This window comes from Onychomys torridus, chromosome 1 (genome assembly GCF_903995425.1).
Source record: "Onychomys torridus chromosome 1, mOncTor1.1, whole genome shotgun sequence".
Lineage (NCBI taxonomy): Eukaryota > Metazoa > Chordata > Mammalia > Rodentia > Cricetidae > Onychomys > Onychomys torridus.
Genome location: NC_050443.1, coordinates 97,845,996 through 97,865,168, shown reverse-complemented (window position 1 = coordinate 97,865,168; position 19,173 = coordinate 97,845,996). Strand labels below are relative to the sequence as shown.

The window sequence follows — 19,173 nt, the reverse complement described above, 5'->3', positions numbered from 1 at the left end:
GGAGCAGAGGGCTGCCTTTGTTCCAGGGGACCCCTTTTCTAGAACATGTTCCATTGAAGGGAATTTCCCACAACCCCCTATTTTTTTGACCCAAGACTTTCCACAGTGGACTTATTGTGCTAAGCTTTGGATCCCCAGCATAGACTTGAGAAACAGCACTTGCCATTCAAAGCCTGATCCCCAAATGCCCCTGCAGAGTCTTTTACAAAACCTATTCAAATTGGGGCTATCTGATATAATTGGACAGAACTGCCCTATGTTCACAGTTTTTGGGGTTCTGCATTACCGCCCTCCCTAAGCGGGCCAATGTTTCACAGCACTGGTCCATTCACTGCTGGAGACACTGACTCATCCCCCACTTCCTCCAAACTCTATTTACCCACCCCCTCTTCCAGAGCCACAAATCTAAGACCAAATTCCTCCTACTTACCTTCCTTATCCTCCGTCCTGTCCTCCCCTCCCCTCACTGTTCCCCCCTATCTCCCTATGCCTCAGCCTACACACTGGCCTAATGCCCCCAAATCTTCCCTGGTTTCTTCTTATACTCAGTCTCGCCAGACCCCTGCCTTCCCACCTATTTCATTTCTCAGTCAGTGCCAGATACTAGAAAAAAAGGCTGAGGAGTATCCCCAAACTCCCCTACAGGAATTGGTGAAAATGTCTCTGTTTTTCATGCTCAAGAATGACAGCCAAGTCAACCCGACAAACAAGGCTGCAACAGGATACACTCCAACCCCAAGCCTTAGCAGCTGCTCTGAGGCCACCAGGGCCCCCACAAGGGGTACAAGGGAAGTTGGCCATGAAGCCCCACCCTGCTGGAGCTCAGCCCAAGTCAACTCTGCCAAAAACTGGCTTCAAATGCAGCAAGCAGGGCAACTGGTCACAGTATTGCTCTGATCCCCAGCCACCCAGGAGGCCATACCCTGTCAGCCAACAGCCTGGGCACTGGAAATCGGAATGCCCCTTTGCAGGCTTGTCCTCTATGCCATACCATGGAGGTCCAGCCTCACTAACTCTGGCAACTGAGAACTCCTAAGCCTGGTGGAGAACTGACATGGCCAAGACCTACTGACTCCCATTGCCCTCTCCAAACCTAGGGTGATGCTGCAGATAACAGGTAAATCCATTGACTTTCTTTTGGACATGGGAGCTACCTATTCTGTTTTGACATCTCACTCAGGTTCTACAGTTTCTTCAATTTCTGTCATGGGGGTGGACGGGATCCCTTCCTTCCCACTTCCCTGCAATCTTACAGGGTGATTCTTTCTCACACTCTTTCTGGTCATACCTGCTTGCCCTGCACCTCTGCTTGGTCACATTGTTCTCAGCCTTTTGGGGGCCACACTCACCTTGGCCCCCACACTCTCCTGAGTGTTTCACAGTCCCATCCACAGGGGCCCTGCAGGTATGTCAACTTCTGTGCACTTGTACAATATTAAAAGGACCAGCCTTAATAATATTCTTCCCTGGGGCTCAGAAGAGAACTACAAATGGCGAGAATTATTTTTGGGAAAAGAATCTAAGTACACCAAGCTCTTATCCATCTAATTTACTCCTCTGGGATAAAATCCTATCTACACAGCTTCAGTTCTGTTCTTGTGCCTTGCTTTTTTCTTGCCTGATTTCTCTCTATATTTATCTATGGTTCCCTCTAAGTTCTATCTTAATTCTCTCGTCTTAATTCTGCCTTATCTAGGTCCTTCTCATCTAATTCTTATCCAGCTAGTACTCCCCAATCTGACTCTTCCTCATCTTCCATCTTGTCCACATGCTCTCTGGTCAAATCCTCCTTATCCTTCTCAGTTCTCTGTCCTCAAGTTCTCCACTCCTCTGTATCTCCTTATCTTTCTAAGTCCTTCTCTGAAAATAAAACTGCCTTTTATCCCTTTTATCCTAAAATCTCTTGTGGGATGTTTACCCACCAACCCCACAACTCCCCAGAGTTTTCTTGAGTGTGAGCAGCAGGAAATATTAGATAGAAGGATTTATAGTGTGGAGATAAACAGATAGAAAATAAAGGATAGCTTTGAGAGGGCCTGGAACCTTTTCCAATGGGCCCTGACTGTCTCTGCCCCAGGATATTTATAGAGACGTCAAGGGGGTGGAGCAAAATACCTCCTTCTCCAGCACAGCCAAGTGCAGACCATTTCAGACACCTGCACTCAGGCCTGTGGCCCTAATCATCCTCTATGCGGACCTGCTGGGTAAAGCCATGAGGAACCCGAAAATGGGCTCCCACAATCTCTCCAAGCTATCTCTGCCCCTGCTATTTCTGGCAAGTGTGCTCTGTCACCAGGCAACTTGGCTAGGCAACTTCCATCACAGCTAAATGTACCTGTAAGTTGGAACCCTTTAGTTCTGAGTTAATTTTAAGGATGGATCTAAAACTAGAGATAAGACTTTGAAAGGAGAAAGTTAAGCTTAATTATCACATCTGCCAAGCCTTCTCAAATAGGTAGTCTGATCACTTAAGTCTGTTCTTAGAGAGTACAGAGGTATCTCTCATAAGGTACTTTCCTCCATCTGGGGATGGACCTGGCCGGATGCTGCCAGTGACGATAATTACAGGGAGGCTTGAACTGGGGTTCTGGCTGAGCATAGTTGTCAGCGCAGAAGGTTATCTAAATATTCCTAGAAGTTGTTATGTAAGGAGTTAGAGGTCTATAAAGTTAGTAAGGCTGTAAGAAGGAGGATCCGAGCTAAATTGTGTGAAGCTATTACTTAAGGTCCACCTGACCTAGGTGGTGTCTCCATTTGGAATTTACCTTAATTCAGGAGACTTATTATGTGGTGGTTTGGACTGTTATTCCTGTTATTCCTGGAATGTGGCTAAGGGAGATATCTGATTCCAGTGCTTAAAGGAGAAGAAATGTATGGGCCTGAGGGAAACAAGTCTTTCCTGAGGTTGTTCTCCAAATACCTTGAACGTGTATGTCCAAATAGTGATCAGTCCACACTGCTAGCAATTCTTAGGAAAAAATCAATTGGGAAAGCTATGAAGGCAAACATGATTTTCATAACAGAAGACAGCTGATATATAAGAAGCCAAATAACACCAAATGCTCCCTGGAATTTGGCTTCCTCCGAAGGAATTCCTTGAGGTATTGAGGTAGCCCTTCAGGTAGTGGCTTTACCATCACCAGCTGAGTTCTTAAAATCTATTCCTGCAGCCCACAGCACTGCACCAGCTTTGAGGACACCAACCAGGCAAGGATTGACAGGTGGATTTCATTCACATGCCCACACCTAAGGAACTCTCTTACCTCCTAACTATGGTTGACCCCTTTATCCTCAGGAAAGGGTGAGAAGGCCAATGGACTCAACAAATGACAGCCCACCAAGCTTTCCATGGAACTCAGGTTATCTTGGCCCTCTTTTCTCCCCATTGCCCTTACCTGCCTCTGGGCCACCCTACGCTTTCCTACAGGTTTGAGCCCTTTTGAGCTCATTTACAGAAGACCCTTCCTCCTTAATCACCACCTCCCAGCCAAAACTCCCCCACTGGCCAGGTACATCCCCTACCTCTCTCTCCTGAGGTCCCTTCTCTGTTCATACTGTGATCCTCACACCTCTCGGCTGCCATGCTCCTGGGATATCCATGCTGGTATCATTTCTCCAGGCTCAAGTGGGCACCTATTCAGGATACATGGTCTGTCCAGCAGCTGGGAATCTTCACCCTCTGGTTTTCCAAGATGTCCCAATAAAGGGCCTATCTGCTCTTCTGCTCTGTACAGTACAACTAGGGAAGATGTTAATGATCTACTTTTCCTAGAAACTTGCCTTCTTTGCTACCTCAAGAAACAGATGCCTCAAGTCTCTAGAATGACAATTAACTGGATGCTCCTCCCCCACACCTCCTGCTGAATTTGAGCCTACCAACTCCTGACTCCTCTTCCCCATATTGCCCTATGCCCACAGGAAGTAGTTAGACTTGAACAGGTGCCCCTATACCCAAAGAGTCTGGAATGTCTGGAAGTAGTCTGGTGGAAGATCTGTCTCAACTCCTCTCCCCCATCTCTTTCCCTAATCCTGCCCCTTCAAAGCCCACCAAACATAGCTCCTCTCCCAGAGAGCCCCAAGACCACTTCCACAGGGTTTATAAGTGGCATCCCTGAAAACAGACTCATGGTTCTATGGTTCTTCCAGTCTCAAGTCCAGTCTCCTCTCTGCGGGGGTGGGGGGAGGTGGGAAGGGGAGACGGAGAATTACCTGTGAGCCCTTTACCCATTAAATCTGAGCTTTTTCTCATTTGGTCTGATTTGGTTTGTTGCGATGGCGAGAGGCCTTCAGAAGGCCTAACACTTACCAACAGTATGTGCAAATAGTGAGTTTTATTTTTGTCTTTTCAGCTCTTTATGCCTTTTTAAATTTGCTTTCTCAACTTATTTCACTGGCTAGCATCTGCACTGAAGTGGGGAAGTAAGTGGGGAAGTGGAAATCCTGATACCTCACTAACACAGGAAGTATTGAGGCTTCCACAGTGAGTTCCAATGCTAGCTGTAGGCTTTGTTATGCATAGTCTTTATAGGTGAAATCTAGGAAGACCAGTTTTTCATTTGTTTGTTTGTTTTTATTGTCAAAATAGCTTTTATTTCCTACCACAGCATCTTATCTACTCAGCTTTGACTCTTTTTCTGATATATAACAAAGCCAGGCAGGAACACTCCAGAAAGAAAACTAAGAGCAAATTATGATACCCTGTGACTATAATCAAGAAATCCAAATAATTACTAAATATCAACAAACTAAGATCAGAAGCATATAAGGACCAGAAATCCATTATGACCAGTTTGAGTTTATTCAAGAAGAGGTAAAAGGGGAAAAACAAGTGAGGGGGGCTGGGGATTTAGCTCAGTGATAGAGCGCTTTCCTAGCAAGCGCAAGGCCCTGGGTTCAGTCCTTACCTCTGAAAACAAACAAACAAACAACAACAACAAAAAAAACCAACTGAGGATTTCAGCAACTCTTGGGAAAGGTAATGAATTTCAGCACTCACTCATGACTATCTACACCTTACAAAAATGAAACATAAGTGAAGAATTCAGTTACTATGATAAAAGTTATGGCTTTCAGGTCATGCTACCCTAAACTATAGCAACTTGACATTTGAGAAATAGCAGAAACAGAAATAACACTTTGACACCCTCTTCAACTTCCCTCATTAATCAAGTTGTAAGACCCTCTTGTGGGACATCTGTGGTTTGGATGTATTTCCCTTTCCCTCTGCCACAGATTCATGTATTGCAAATATAACCACCAAGTTCATGTGTTGATGGTATTTAGAGGTAGGACCTTTAAGAGGTAATTAGGATTAGATTAGGTGGTGAGGATATGGACCTTCCCATGATGTTATCAGTGGGTTTACAAGCAGAGGAAAGGAGACATGAGCTTGCATGTCTACTTGTGGCATGCTGTCCACCATGTTGTAGTGCAAGAGGAAAGCCCTCACCAGAGGCCAGCTCCCACTCTCTAGAACAACGAGCTTCATAAATCTAATCTTTCTGACTTATCTGGACTCAAGTGTTCCATTATTACAGAGAAAATATGTGTGTGTGGGTGGGGGGGGAGTTCCTGCAAATACTATGATCAGCAGAGAAATGAACTATGAGAAGCAAGAAGTAAACCAGGTTTGGCATGACTTAATAAGCCAGGCTGGTTTAAACTTCTGGAGTTTGACCACCAGGCAGTTTACTTTAGATATATTTAAGCAAAGTATAATTTTGGAAAAAATTTCTCTGGTAATAATTATTCCAGTCCCTTGTGTACAATAAAGCTTAAGGTGTGACTACATCAAAACTCTTTTGCAAAGTACATGTAACATCTACCATGAAGATAGATTCCATAGCTTAAGAGAGTAGGATCTGATGTGGCCTCTGACCAAGATAGAATAGAGGTTAGCAGGCTATAAAGTACATGTAACAACTCCCCTAAGGATGTTTTCTGTTGACTTAAGAGCAGTGCTCCAGATAAAGGTCTAGAGAGGAAGAATTTGAGATAAACATAGTAGTCTGGGGGGTTCAGGTGTGGCCTGATTCAACAGAATAACAAAAGATCACCAGATTTTTCAACTATGTCCACTTCAGGCCTTCTAGGTGAAAAATTGGTGTAAATATATTGAGGAGTAAAGCTTGTGTGTTAAACATTTCTGGTTTCTCTAGTGCTTATCTGTGAGCACAAGGACCTTGTGTCCTTCTACATTTCCCTATTTTTTTAAAGAAAAAATAGTGACTGTAATAGAGGCCATGACTGAATGAATCACCTCTAGGGGTAGTTTCAGGGAACTATGGAGTTGTCCTGGCTTAGCTGCCCTGAGAGGCATGTGTCAGAGGTTTTTCAGATTAGAGTCCTTGACTCCTGGGCACTGTGTGCCTTCCCGTTCAAGAGAGACTAGCACATTTCCTCCGGCAGTGAAGCATTCAGGCTGCTTTGTGTTTCTCTGTATGTTCCCTCAGAAGTGAAGAAAGCATGGGAGCTTGATAGGATGATTGATCTTAGGCATTAATGTACTCTATGTAGCTTGCAGATTTCATTGTATCCTGGCAAGACAACTATATTAATCCTGGCAATTGACATTATATTGTGTTTCTGATAAAGGTATAAAAAGTCTGATTGCTCTCAATAATAAGCTTAAGTTTTGCTGTGGGTCCTCCAACTGACTTGGGTTCATTCCTCAAAGCCAGATCAGGTGATCTTGGCCTGGTAAGTAAGTGTGGGGTCCTTACAGGTAGTCTAAATAATATAGCCAAGCACAAGAGAAGTATAAGAATAAGTAACAAGGGACCAAGGAAAGGGGAAAGCCATCTTAAATATAATGGCCATTTAAAGGTCATTTGAGAGATTTTTGTTTATCTCTTTATATAAATCATTAATTTGACCATCCATAGTATGAGAAAAATCTGACACATCAAAGCACACATACCAGGAAATTGTTGGCAATCAAAATTATGCTTGAGAAACAAATAATCTATAGTAGCTCTATGCTGTAAAACTGTGCTCTTCATCCATCTCACTCTCTTTTTTAAAAAAGATTTATTTATTATATATACAATGTTCTGCCTATATGTATGCCTGCAGGTCAGAAGAGGGCACCAGATCTCATTACAGATGACTGTGAGCCACCATGTGGTTGCTGGGAATTGAACTCAGGACCTCTGGAAGAACAACCAGTGTTCTTAATTTCTGAGCCATCTCTCCAGCCCTCATCCATCTCTTGATTAATTTCTGCTAATATTTTGCTGCAATATTAGTAGTTTTACTAATCATACAGGCCATTTTTGAGAACTTTTTTTTGTAATCCTGTAAGCATTCCTGGGACTAGCAATAAAAGAGCCATTGTGGCTGCAGCCATTACAGGATCCAGTAGATGTAAAGAATGACCACAGTTTTCAGAGAGAGCTCTCTTAACTCTGTCGATCAATTGCACTGATTTACTGAGCAACATTAGTGTAATATGGTTTATGTTGCACAAACCTTTATAACTGTAGGAAGGGCAATATAAGTAGCATTTCCACACACAAACAAAGGCCCATCCCAAAGGCAGTTGTTTACCAGATGGAAGGGTGTGATTAGAGGTGGAATTGCTGTAAGTATGGATATAAATACCTTTAAAGTATAAGCAATGTGATAGAGAAATGCCATTGAAAGGAATATCAGGGAAAGTCCCATGAACATGGGTGCAGGTGGATTTTATTTTGTTCTCTGTTATTTGTGACCAGTGAATATGAGTAACTCCTACATCACATAAATTTCTTTTTAAGAGCCCAGGAATAGAAAGGACTCCTTTGATACAAAAAGATTGTTCTTGTTGACTGCTATGCATCAAATGAAGCCAGAGGTTATTTTCTAAACTATTGGCAATAGGTAGCACTATTTTAGGTACAATAATAACAACTTTAGTAATCAATACACCAGGTATTCCCCTTTTAACCTTCATACAATTATAATTTGTACTATCAAAGTTTTCTAAAGAGTAGTTAATTATGCTAAAATCTGTATTCTTGCAATTAGGCCGATCAGTTAGATTAGTCCAAGCAAAATATCCCTCATTATTGTGACTAAATAATTGTGTACCATCTTTTATCCAGACAACTGGTATTGAAGGATAAAAAAATTCTTAGCATGGCAAAACAACATAGTACTTCCTCCTATTACAGTCGTGCCTTTTATGCCCCCAACAAAAAATATTTGGATTCCCTATTGACAAGCTGATAATTAACATAAAATACAATTAGTAAACATAACAGCATCACTTTTGGTTCAGTAGAATAATGTAATTGTTGTTTCCCAAAGTCTCAGTTTGGAGAGTTAAAGTGTTGATGTCTTCCCAAGTTATCAGCTTACTCTTCCTATTGGGACGTCTCCTTTGGATGGATTTGTATCCACCTCATTGGCCTGGTGGTCTCTGGGAAACTGTCCTGACCAGATTCATCAAATCTGGAGCTATCTGGGATTTTATTTTCTGGAAAGACATGAGCATAACCTTGCTTCAGTGTTATAGGAACATCAAACCCTTTCCATTGCCTAGTTTCTAGGTTTTTTTAGTTTAACATATACTATAGGCTTTGTCTCCTTTAGGGCAAAATGCTTTGGGGCAGCAAAAACAGCATTATCTTTTAAAGTGAAAAAATTAAAAAAATTAAAGTTAGCATTGCTAAATATAGCATACTATGTGAGAATTTAAGTGGGTATATATAGATTTATAGAAATGGGTTAATTTAAGATATAAGAGCTAGTTAGCAAGCAGCTTGCCATGGCCATAGTTTAAAAGTGATATAAGCCTGTGTGTGCTTACTTGGGTCTGAGCAGCTGCAGGACCACAGGGCTGCAAGAGCCAGGCAGGGCCAGGAAAACTTTTAGCTACAAATGGTGCCCAACGGCTCAAGTTTCCACCTAAAATCTGAGACTACTTAATAAGCGATTCTAAACAAAGCCAAAACCAGGTTCCTGCTTCATGTCTCATGTGGATGGCAAGATACCACAGCATTTGTGCTTGAGTGCAACATGGCAGATTCAGGCCACATTACACAATGGCATCTCCAAGTTGCACAGCACACTGTGTGACAGATATAGCTTTCACATTAATTTAAAAAAAAAGAGGTTTCTGGGCTACACATTGCTTTAATGGAGGCATAGACCCACTGCTTCTGAGAGCTGATGGTACACATGGCCCAGAGCTGGAGGTGAATTACCTCGACCAGCCAAAGCTGCTGCTTTAGTCACAAGAACACAGTTTAGCAGTTTAAAATCTCTCTTGGTCAGAGAAGGATTATAGATTCACAATACGGCAGATTCAGATGGAATAAGACGTTAAGTGGTTTACAATGTGTGTAAAAACGTATTTAGGCTTGAAAAAGAGAAGAAAATAAATATAGACAGTTATATAAAGAAATAGTTTTTAAAAAATGAAATGTTTGGGCTGAAGAGATGGTTCAGTGGTTAAGAGCACTGACTGCTCTTCCAGAGGACCCGGGTTCAATTCCCAGCACTCACATGGCAGCTAACAGCTGTCTATAACTCCAAGATCTGATACCCTCACACAGACATATCTGGAGTCAAAACACCAATGCAAATAAAATAAAAATAAATAAATTATAAAAAATGAAATCTTTAAAGAGACAGTAAAAGTAATATAAAAATAAGGTACATAAAGATGGAAATCACACAGAGAGTCTGAATTATATTGTCTTTGGGATTTTTAACTGCAGAGAGACATTTGATTGTAAAAGCTGCTGAGTTTAATTAATATGTATATTTTGAAGATATCTTGATTTCAAAATCTATGTCTAAGCATATGCTGCTTTGGAAAAGAGGTTCTGCTTTTGTTTCCACAGAAGATGAGAACCTATGGATTGCTTCCAGGCTAATATGGTTTGACCAGCCAAGACCCCCTGAACAGTCCCCAATGACACCATGCCACAGATCATCCAACATCCAAAATCAACTTCAAGGCAACTGGCTCAGAGAATACAGCTTTATAGACTATTCCAGTCAGGACTTGACCATAATCCTAAAATATTCTTTGTGTCCCCATCAGATTACCAGGACCCTCTATCAGCAAGAAGTAGCCTAGAAAACTTTACCCACATTCCCCAAAAATGTATTATGGATATTTGTCTTTGTTTAGGTTGTTGGTTACAAACTGTTATTGGTTATAGCCAATCTCTTTCTAAAAGAAGAAAGGAGGATATGATATAGAATATAGGATATAGATATAATAGGATAAAAAGGTAGATTATTGAATCTACTTTTAAAGAACAACTTGCTTAAAATATTTTACATTGCTATAGATTTTAGTTTATTGATATAAACTTAAAGTTAATTTTGTTATATTGTATGTATATTCCTACTCTTGTTTAAGGTATTATATTATGTTTGTGCAGCTCATTTAAGTTGTAATGGATAATTAAGAAATACAGATTAATAATAGTCTTCTATGATAGTCAAATTTATAGTCATATTAAGTTTTCTAGGTATACATAGATATAATCAATTAGGTAGGTAATCTTCAAACACTTCAAAGACCTACAGAATATGGCATTTAAAATATTTTTAAAACTTAGACCTTCTGGACAATGAAACACATCTATTACTGGAAGCACCAATTACTTCAAAGAGAAAGATGGGTGTTGAAGACACTCCATAGGGAGTTTATCTTCTTGGCAAAAATAGCCATCTGGGCAAGAAACTGTTCTTGCCTGGACTGCTTGAAAAAATGTTGTATTGACTGGACATGCAGAACCAACAGGAAGGTGACCATTGAACTTTGCTTGGCAAAATGATCCTTCAGGTTCCTGCTTCGCAGAGGAAACTGCCAGAAATTCTACAGGACACAGAGAGAAGTAACTTACAGACTCTAGGCCTGTGGGCTGAAGATGGATGCCCCAATGTTGCAGAGGAACTTTGGATGACTATCCAGGCAGACAGATGTCTCTGTCATTCTGGATTTTTGGAAGTTGCTTAAAATGCTCTTCCTGTTTACTTAGATAATATTGTATCCTTCTGAGGTCTTTGGTGTAGCTAAAGACTAGATAGTTATAATTATGGTTTCCCTTGGTTATGGTAAGAGATAGATAAGGTAGATATGAAACCCTAGACTCACAAATATGGGATAGATAGGCTATCTTCTTTAATTTTGCCAAATACAAATAGACTAGACATTGTAACTATATCGTAACTATAATTCTTGCTTGATAACTGTTTTGTTATATGCAATTTTACTATGTTGAAGTTAAAATCTTCCTTTTGAATAGAAAGAAAAGGAAATGATGGGTGATGTCAGTCTGTATGCTGTGAATATGTGTTGCTCTGATTGGTTGATAAATAAAGCTGTTTGGCTAATGGTGAGGCAGAACAGGATTAGGTGGGGCATTCTAACTAGAGAGGAGGAAGGAAAAAAGCAGAGTAGAGAAGACACTGCCAGCTGCTGCCATGAGAAACAAGATGTAAAGATACTGGTAAGCCACAAGCCACATGGCAAAATATAGATTTATAGAAATGGGTTAATTTAAGATATAAGAGCTAGTTAGCAAGATGCCTGCCATGGCCATAATTTAAAAATAATATAAGCCTGTATATGTTTACTTGGGTCTGAGCGGCTGTGGGACCAGGAAAACTTTCAGCTACAGGTATATATACTTCTTTTTTATTATTAAAATTTGCCAATAAGTATTTGATGATGTTCCCAATAGCTTGGTCCTATGAATAGTAAGGGATTTTAGTAATATAAATGTTAGTTGCAATGGGTCCTAGAAAGGATGTGAATAAAGAGGTATTTGACAAAGTCAAGTCAATTTACGGAACAATGGTATTGTCCTGGAGCCACCAGAACCTCATGACATACTTGGAGCTGTGCTCTGTAGCTGACTAGTTAGTAAGAGGAATTGTGCACACCTATAGTGAATTTTGAGCCCAGATCTCTACACACTTGACAGTAGAGGATGTCCAAGACACAGAAATCATAGTTCCAGATGTCAAGCTGATGTCTATTTCTATTAATTGTGCATTAGAAGCTTAGAATGCTGTATAAAATAATGCCTTTATACTGTTGTATAAAATGAGGACATGACCACTCCAAGGTATGGTTGAGGAGTAGGTTTTTATTGTAGAGTTGAGAGAGAGCACATGGAAGAGTTCAGAGAAGGGAGAGAAAGCAGTACCTTGAACATGACCAGCAAACTGAACTAGGACATGAGAGGAGAGAGAGGAGGCAGAGTAAGAGAGTATGAGGGAGAGAGAGAGAGAGAGAGAGAGAGAGAGAGAGAGAGAGAGAGAGAGAGAAGGAGACCAAGAGAGAGGGGCAAGAGAGCAAAAGCCATGACAGCAAAGAGGGTGTGTGGCAGAATGGAAGGATTATATAGGAATGAGAAGCTAAGGGAAGGGAAGCTGATGGACTGAAGAAGTTTAGGGTGGGGGTGGGGTGAGAAGAGCTGAGAAGGGGATGCCAACATGGACTCTGTAACAGGTACTTTTGATACTGAGTGTAGTGGGCTTTTTTAGCCCACCAACTAGCTTCCAAATCATGACATGAGGAGTTATTATTAATTATAACTGCTTGACCTTAGCTTATGCTTGTCTCACTAGCTTTTATAACTTTAATTAATCTGTTTCTCTTCATCTACATTTTGCCTCAGGGCTTTTTACCTTTCTTTCATTCTGTATGTTCTACTCTGTTTTTGGTTGGCTGGCTGCCCCCGGCATTTCCCTCTTTTTCTCCCTCATTCTCTCTTCCCTCATGCTTAGAGTCCTCCTCCTACTTATTCTCTCTGCCTACCAGCCCCGCCTACCCCTCTACTGTCTAGCTATTGGCCATTTAGGTTTTTATCAGACCAATCAGATGCCTTAGTCAGGCAAGGTAAAACAGATACAACACATCTTTACATAGTTAAACAAATGCAACATAAACAAATTCAACACACCTACATAGTTAAAGTAATATACCACATTGTAAAGAAATGTAACACATCTGTACATAGTTAAAGTAATATTACATAACAACTGAGATAGCCTGGAGGCCAGCATGTACTTTGGAATGCCAGTAGGCACCAAAGTTAGCTATTTGTCCCATTTCTTTTGGACATGACAACTGTGTAAAATAATGCTTTTAATAGAGGATAGGGTTTCATGAGCCTGAGCCTCTAACTTCCTCCCTTGCCAGAGTCTGATCATTTATCAGGCCAAGGGCAAGCATAAAACTGAAAGAAAAACATCCCAGCACTCAGGAGGCAGAGCCAGGTGGATCTCTGTGAGTTTGAGGCCAGCCTGGACTACCAAGTGAGTTCCAGGAAAAGGCGCAAAGCTACACAGAGAAACCTTGTCTCAAAAAACAAAACAAAACAAAGCAAAAAACTAAAAGAAAAACAAACAAAACCGACTTAATTAACAATGACTATTAACTTTTAAAGATTTAAACTTAAAATTTTAAATTTAACAAGTTAAATTGAATTCAAGTTACATATACAGTATGCTGTAGTAGATAAGAGTATATAAAATATATGCTTCTTGTCCGTTTGAAGAGCCACATGTAAAAGCACTCCATGCAATCTCTGTAGGAATTTTAGGCAATACCCATGGGATAACTTCAAAACAATCTTAAGAAGGGGTCTTTTGGATAATAATTATCTATAAAAAACTGAGTAGCATGCTAATACAATCTGCCAATTATTATCAGTGCTTTTATTTTGTGGCACAATGATTTCCATAGTCTCTTTAACAGTAAGTTAAGACATGTTTTCCCCACCATTTTTTAGCCTATAATTTCTTGTAAATAAGGAGTTACAGATCAGGGACATGCATACATTTTGTTTGTTTGTTTGTTTTGTTTTTTGAGACAGGGTTTCTCTTTGTAGCTTTGCACCATTCCTGGAACTCGCTTTGGAGACCAGGCTGGCCTCGAACTCACAGAGATCCACCTGCCTCTGCCTCCCGAGTGCTGGGATTAAAGGCGTGTGCCACCACAGCCCGGCTATGCATACATTTTTGCAATACTATCATCTTGGTAACATATTATTCCAGTAGGAGATGAAGAGGAAGAAAGGATAAGTAATTGATAAAAGAAGTAAGGGATTAACTTTATGAGCTACTGCTTTAGCAGCAGCATTATTTAATAAACTAACATCTAATTCTTTTTCAGGTGACACATTTCTCGTACAATTTAACTGAGAGTCCCCAGAAAGCAACTTAAAGAGAGGAGCCACATCCTTGGCAGTGATGGCAGATCAGGATGCACCCAGCTGATATGGCCCAAAATTTTAAGTTTTGCTCTTTTAGTTTATTTAGCATGAAAATTAAACATTAATTTAAATGTTGATTAGACTAGCAGTAGAAGAGAATTTCATATAATAATCCACATCATGAATGAGCAATTCCACAGGAAATTTAGCCAGCTTAGGTGTTTTATGTCCTAGTTGTAATTGTTTCTGTATTAGAGGTCATGCTTGTTTTTATTTTTTTCTCTCATGACTATTGATCAATCTATATTGACAGCCGAGGACAATTTTAAGAGCCATGCCATATTGCCTGCCTGAGTTAAGTTCTTGTTGTCCAATACTGAGCTACTAACCTTTTGAGCTACAGAAACTTTTGACATGCCTGGACAAGCCTTGAGTTATTAGAAAATAACATTTCCTTATCTTTCTGCTACAGTGACCATTAGTAACAATGATTTGTGGTTAGGTTGCTTGGTTGGGTTGCTTGGCAACCCAAGTCCCCTGATCTTTTCGCAAAGAAAGTTTCCTGGTCTGCTTACTATAAAACCCACCTGAGAAAAATAAAATTTTGCAGCTTGATCAGAATACTGTCCTGCTATCAGTTCTTTGTGTCTCTTGTCCCTTTCATTCGCCATTCCCCCTTCTAGGGTCTCTGCTGAAGATCCATATGGTGATATTTTATTTGTACTGAGATGTGATTTTATTTGTATGTTAATAAATAAAGTAGCCTGGGGTCAGAGCTAATAGCAAGCCATAGCAGAAGCTAGGCAGTGGTGGCATACACCTTTAATCCAGATCACATGACAGGCAGAGCTCTGTGCGTTAAAGGATACAGCCAGCATGGCAGACACACACCTTTAATCTCAATACCAACCATAGAAGACCTGGAGGTCTCTACAGACAGGCAGTGACGAAGAGGTCATGTGGTTGGGTTTACAACCAATGAGAAGGCAGAACAGAAAGTCTATAAAAAAGACAGACACTCAGAAAGTAGATTTCTTCATGAAGAGGAAGGACAGCAGCAGCAATGAAGGGTAAGAAAAGGTTTTAAGCTCTTAACTGTTGCTCTGACCTCTTGTCTTTTAACTCTGCAATTGGCTCTGTGTTTCTTTCTTTTTTTTTTCCAGGAGCATATCTATTCATTTTATTGATTATTATTAAAACATAGCTTTTGACTATATATGCTGTTAATTTCAATCCTCTTCAATGATCATATTTATTTATTTATTTACCAGCTGAGCTGTCTTGCTGACATCTTTTTTTTAATACTGATATTTGTGTTTTAATTTTACATATCAGCCATGTGTTCCCCTGTCCTCCCCCCTCCCGCCCCTACCTTCCTCCTATCTCTTCCCCCCCATTCCCATCTCCTCCAGGGCAAAGACTCCCCTGGGGATTCAGCTCAACCTGGTAGATTCAGTACAGGCAAGTCCAGACCCCTCCTTCCAGGCTGAGCAAAGTATCCCCACATAAGCCCCAGGTTCCAAACAGCCAGCTCATGCACTAAGGACAGGCCTGGTCCCACTGCCTGGATGTCTCCCAAATAGTTCAAGCTATTCAATTGTCTCACTTATCCAGAAGGCCTGATCCAGTTGGGGGCTCCACAACTTTTGGTTCATAATTCATGTGTTTCCATTAGTTTGGCTATTTGTTCCTGTGCTTTTTCCAATCTTGGTCTCACCAATTCTCGCTCGTATAATCCCTTCTCTTTCTCGACAATTGGACTCCCGGAGCTCCATCTGGGGCCTGCCAAGGATCTCTGTGTCTACTTTGATCAGTTATTAGATGAGAGTTCTAGCATGACAGTTAGGGTGTTTGGCCATCCGATCACCAGACTAGGTCAGTTTGGGATTTCTCTCGACCATTGCCAGTAGTCTACAGTGGAGGTATCATTGTGGATTTCTGGGGGCCTCTTATCATTTTGCTTCTTCCTGTTCTCATGTGGTCTTCATTTATCATGGTCTCTTATTCCTTGTTCTCCCTTTCTTTTCTTGATCCAGCTGGGATCTCCTGCTCCCCTAAGCTCTCTTTCCTTCAAACCTTGCCCTTCATTACCCCAACTCATGCCCAGGTTGTTCATGTAGATCTCATCCATTTCTCTGTCATTGGTGATCCCTGTGTCTTTCCTAGGGTCCCATTTTCTAGGTAGCCTCCCTGGAGTTGTGTAGCAATCTAGTCATCTTTGTTTTACATCTAGTATCCTCCTATGAGTGAGTACATACCATGTTTGTCCTTCTGAGTCTGGGTTACCTCACTCAGGATGATTTTTTTCTAGATCCATCCATTTGCCTGCAAACTTCATGATGTCATTGTTTTTCTCTGCTGAGTAGTACTCCATTGTTTATATGTACCATATTTTCTTTATCCATTCTTCAGTTGAAGGGCATCTAGGTTGTTTCTAGGTTTTGGCTATTACAAACAATGCTGATATGAACATAGCTGAGCAAATGCCCTTGTGGTATGATTGAGCATTCCTTGGGTATATGCCCAAGAGTGCTACAGCTGGGTCTTGGGGGAGATGGATTCCCAATTTTCTAAGGAAGTGCCATATTGATTTCCAAAGTGGCTGTACAAGCTTGCATTCCCACCCGTAGTGGAGGAGAGCTCCCCTTGCTCCACATCCTCTCCAGCATAAGCTGTCTTCTGTGTTGTTTATCTTAGCCACTCTGACAGGTGTAAAGTGGTATCTCAGAGTCATTTTGATTTGCATTTCCCAGATAATTAGGGATGTTGAGCAATTCCTTAAATGTCTTTCAGCCATTTGAGCTTCCTCTGTTGAGAATTCTCTGTTTAGTTCTATAGCCCATTTCTTAATTGGACTGTTGGGCATTTTGATGTCTAATTTCTTGAGTTGTTTATATATTCTGGATATCAGCCCTCTGTCAGATGTGGGGTTGGTGAAGACCTTTTCCCATTGTGTAGGCTGTCGCTTTGTCTTGTTGACTGTGTCCTTTGCTCTACAAAAGCTTCTCAGTTTCCAGAGATCCCATTGATTGTTTCTCTCAGTGTCTGTGCTACTGGTGTTATATTTAGGAAGTGATCTCCTATGCCAATGCATTCAAGACTACTTCTTACTTTCTCTTCTATCAGGTTCAGAGTAACTGGATTTATGTTGAGGTCTTTGATCCACTTGGACTTAAGTTTTGTGCACGATGACAGATATGGATCTATTTGCAGCCTTCTACACATTGACATCCAGTTATGCCAGCACCATTTGTTGAAGATGCTTTCTTTTTTCCATGGTACATTTTTGGCTTCTTTGTCAAAAATTATATGTTCATAGGTGTGCAGGTTAATGTCAGGGTCTTCAATTCGATTCCATTGGTCCACATGTTGGTTTTTATGCCAGTACCAAATTGTTTTTATTATGGCAGCTCTATAGTAGAGCTTGAGGTCAGGGATTGTGATGCCTCCAGAGGTTGTTTTATTGTACAGGATTCTTTTGGCTATCCTGGGTTTTTTGTTTTTCCATATGAAGTTGAGTATTATTCTTTCCAGATCTGTGAAGAATTGTGTTGGTATTTTGATGAGGATTGCATTGAATCTGTAGATTGCTTTTGGTAAGATCACCATTTTTACTATGTTAATCCTTCCTATCCATGAACATGGGAGATCTTTCCATTTTTCTGACATCTTTAATTTCTTTTTTCAGGGACTTAAAGTTCTTGTCATATAGGTCCTTCACATGCTTAGTTAGAGTAACCCCAAGGTATTAGAAGACAGTTACATTTACAGATCCAGCTGGCTGAGACAATTGACAAATTTCTAGTGTGAGGAAAACCAAAAAAACTAAGTTCTGGGGTAGCTGAGACCTAGCTCAAGCTGCTTTCAGTAGAGCCCCGTTTGCCATGTAGGTGTTGTATCAGACACTGCTCCCAGCTCTGCCAGACCCCAGTGGCAAGGGCTACCAGGCAGTGAGCTTTGAGTTCCAGTCAGATCTCTTGGGAGGGCAAGCCTTTAACTCAAGTGAGTTCAGTCGGCCCTCCCTGCCAAGATGTGTCCAGCAGAAAATTTTTTTTCTCTCTCTCCTTTTATTGTAGTTTTAAGCTGTAAATAAAAAGCTTGAAAGTACATTTTCAAGACAGCTTAAATTTGTGTTTTCCCAGATAGAAATCATTATCAGTCCTAATAAATATAATTTTAAAATCTTGACTAGGTCAGTTTTCTTCTGTTTAAATTCTTGAATTAGACACTAAAATAAGATACAGACAGTATTCCCCAGCCTGTTGGTACTCACTTTGGACTTGATGCTCAGTACTTGTAGAGGGCATGAGGCCCTTGTGCTCACAGATAAGCACTAGGAAACCAGGACTGTTATCATACAGTGCTGTCTCTTTGAAGAAAGACATGTATGACCTATTTTCAACCCAGAAAGCTGGGAAAGGATATGGTTAATTAATATCCTGTTAACCTGTGCTATCTATAGGGCCAGGCCACATCTGACTTCCCCAGACTCTTATTCTTATCTCAGTCCCTTTCCCTAGACCTTTATCCTGAGCATCATTTCTCACTCGATAGAACTCATCCTTATGAGATGTCACATGTACTTTACAAACGGAGCAGAGGTGGTTGACAGCTTGGTGACCTCTGCCTTATTTGTATGACCAAAACCACATCAGATCCTCCCCTAGTCCCTTAAGATAAAACACATAGTCAATCTGTAGAACCAAGGTCATGTGTCCTTTTCAAAGAGTTTTGATGAACTCGTGCCTTAAGCTTTATTGAACATACTGGACTGAGTTCATTGTCACCAGGAAACGATTTTCCAAAATTGTACTGTACTTGAATACACTTAAAATAAACTTTCTTGGGGTCAGACTCTGAAGTTTGAACCAACCCCAGCTAACTAAGCTGTGTTGAACTGGATTTCCTTCTTGCTTCACCAAGTCTGTTACGGATTACTGCACTGCTGACTCTGGCGTTTGTAGGGAACACACTGGTACAGGACTGAATACACCGCCTCTTTCTC

The 19,173-nt window shown here is 40.8% G+C and overlaps 1 protein-coding gene across 1 annotated transcript in view; it reads left to right on the top strand.

Moving 5' to 3' along the window:
- The first annotated feature begins 851 nt into the window (after positions 1–851).
- Positions 852–19,173, top strand: part of Thumpd1 (THUMP domain containing 1) — a 26,061-nt gene continuing 7,739 nt past the window's right edge. The window contains exon 1 of the mRNA XM_036190562.1: positions 852–1,117. The gene's annotated coding sequence lies outside the window, so the exon portion shown is untranslated. The remainder of the gene's footprint in view (positions 1,118–19,173) is intronic.